Source organism: Nanorana parkeri, unplaced genomic scaffold (genome assembly GCF_000935625.1).
Source record: "Nanorana parkeri isolate BGI_ZX_2015 unplaced genomic scaffold, ASM93562v1 scaffold2454, whole genome shotgun sequence".
NCBI lineage: Eukaryota > Metazoa > Chordata > Amphibia > Anura > Dicroglossidae > Nanorana > Nanorana parkeri.
In genome coordinates, this window is record NW_017308722.1 from 17,037 (window position 1) to 19,523 (window position 2,487).

General features: G+C 52.1%; 1 pseudogene; it reads right to left on the reverse strand.

Annotated features, from left to right (window-relative positions):
• Positions 1-943: 943 nt before the first annotated feature.
• LOC108801707 lies at positions 944-2,083 on the reverse strand (annotated as a pseudogene).
• Between the last annotated feature and the right edge of the window lie 404 nt (positions 2,084-2,487).

Sequence of the window (2,487 nt, forward strand, 5' to 3'; positions counted from 1 at the left end):
TCCTTGGGGGAGGTTTCGACCTTCATCCACTAGAAACACCCCCTACCGTGTCCCCAGTTATGACCAGTGGCGTTGCTGTCCGGGGGCCAGGCCATTGAGCACCATCAAGCCTACCAACACTCGGAGCTGCTTGACCTTTCTTCTTTCTCAGAACCCCTGTAGGGTTCTGGCGGTGGGTTGCATTCTGCCCCAAAAACGTTAATGTCAGGGACCAGAGCGCCTCTAGGTGGCACTGTGGAGCTGATCCTGCAGTTCCAGTGCTTGCCTGCGGGTGTCTCCCAGCAATTAGGCACCACCTGGTGCTGATCTGGGAGACATTTAACCTCTGCCTGCAGTGAGGCCTGTGCCTCAGTATTGTCGCCATAGCCTGTTCCTGACCCCTGAGGTCTCTCAGCGATTACCCATGAGGAAGCTGACAGCGCCAATCACAGGCACTGAGACATATCCCGATCTTTTCAGCTGCGGACCGGGATAATGTCTCAGTAAACGGGATTGGCACTGCGGCTCTGTCAGCTTCCTGGCGGGCTCGGCACGAGGTGCTGCGAACACGCCCGAGACCATCACTACTCTTGATCAGTGGCTCCCTCCTTGTTGTCCTGCTCCCCAGGGGTTGCCCTGTCTCCGGGGTGTAATTGTTACTTATATTTCTACATGTTACTTGTGTTGGTGGGGGGTGGTGGTGATGGTGGCTGTGGTGGTGGTGGTGGCGATGGTGGTGGTGTTTATGGTTGTGGTGTTTCGGTGCAGCTAATAAATTATAGTTTTGTAAGCATTCGTGGCCACGTATAGGTCCTCTTGTATAGATACCTGCACGTGGTGTGGGGACAACCGTGCACGGTATCCTGACAGTTAAGCAGCTCTAGATGCTGGTGGCCTTCAACCTGCTCAATGGCTTTTGCCCAAAACAGATGCTTGATGGACAAGAGGAGAGGCCTAGATTGGCTCACAGTTTGTTGGCTTTGTCCAATGCCGTGCTGGACACCAAGTGTTTCTGCCCACAGTCAAGGTCAGGACCTTGCACAGCGTGCCACATGATCATCATCTCAAAGGGAACCATGCGGTGCGCCATTAAAAGCTGTCTATAAAAACAAGGTTCGAAAGAGTCAACATTTGTTGGCGCGGCCACTCCCTCCGTACGCATGGCCGCGTGGGAGGCTGGGGCCAAGCCGGCCTTTTCCAGACACATGCCGAGGTAAACATCGTCAATGGGAATGAGCGGGATCTCCAGCGATGTATTGGAAATGACGTGGGCGGTATATCGTGACATGAGGACTGCTGCACCCCCCACATAAGGCGGGTAGGAATTGGAGCTGTAGACCTGAACGGGGATGTAATATTTGCTTGCCGGGCTCCGAATGGGCCCAGTGTTGGCTAGGAGATACCCAACAAAGAGGTGTCTATCAGCCCCTTGATCCCGGAGGTAGGTGATGACATTGAAGGTGTTGGTAAATATATCGTCATCGCCGTTCATCACGAAATGGGCTCCCGGGCAGTTTTCGCTAAACCACCGATGGAAGAGGAACTGCTTTAAGGTCAGGTTATAGAAAGTGTCGTGGAAGTCCCACTGAAGGATGTCCCCGTACTTCTCACTCTCCGTTTTTAGAAGCTGCCTAAAACGTCTGTCCTCGCGCAGGTTTTTGGAAGTGCCGGCGAGGAAAACCCTTTTGACGCGGGCCCCGTCATAACTGCTTTCCTCGGCCCAAGTCTGGCGAAGGGCGGCTCTCCTTTCGAAGTTTTGGGGAGAAGTCTTTATGGCGAAAAGCAGAAAAACCTCATTGGATTTCCCTCGCCCGCCGCACTTCATGGGTTGGTCCAGGATCTGCGAGAAGTCCCTACAGTGTTTGTAGGTCAGGAAGTCTTGGATGAGTGCCGGCAGCTTGGCAAAACCTGTGATATTTTTTGCCGTTGGGTCCTCCTGGCAGCTGGTAACCACTTCTCTTTTCTTGGGTTTGGGGAGGACTGGTGGGTCTTCTCGGGTTTTTCCTCCATCCGTTAATTTAAATCCGTCCATAAGGAACAAGAGACAGAGAAGAGCCACAGCCAGCAGCAATATGAGTTTTGCCATGACAAAGGAGCCCCTCATGGTGACCCTAAAAACAAGAAAGAAGATGTATAATATTCGTGATTTCAGAAATATACAATTGAATAGAAGGTTATCGTCTTCTCTCCAGCTCTACCTAACCTGGAGGTTCTGTAGGTGTTCTTGGAGAGCTGAGCCCATCCCTTGGGAGGGTCCAGAAACTAGAAGCCCCCCCCCCCCCCTAATTTCCTGGTTCCTCTCATCTCCAACCTTTGTACAATGCCATTTAATAGTGTCAGGGGTGGCTTAGGCAAATGAGAGGTCTCAAGTGACCCCAAAAAATGTGAGGCCTAAACTTCTGTCTGTTTTTACCTCATGTGTCATGGGCAGCCATCTAAAAAAAATGACAGGTCGGCAGCAGCCTATCAGCGCAAAGTATTTGTCCTGCAGTCTTGTGATTGCCGACA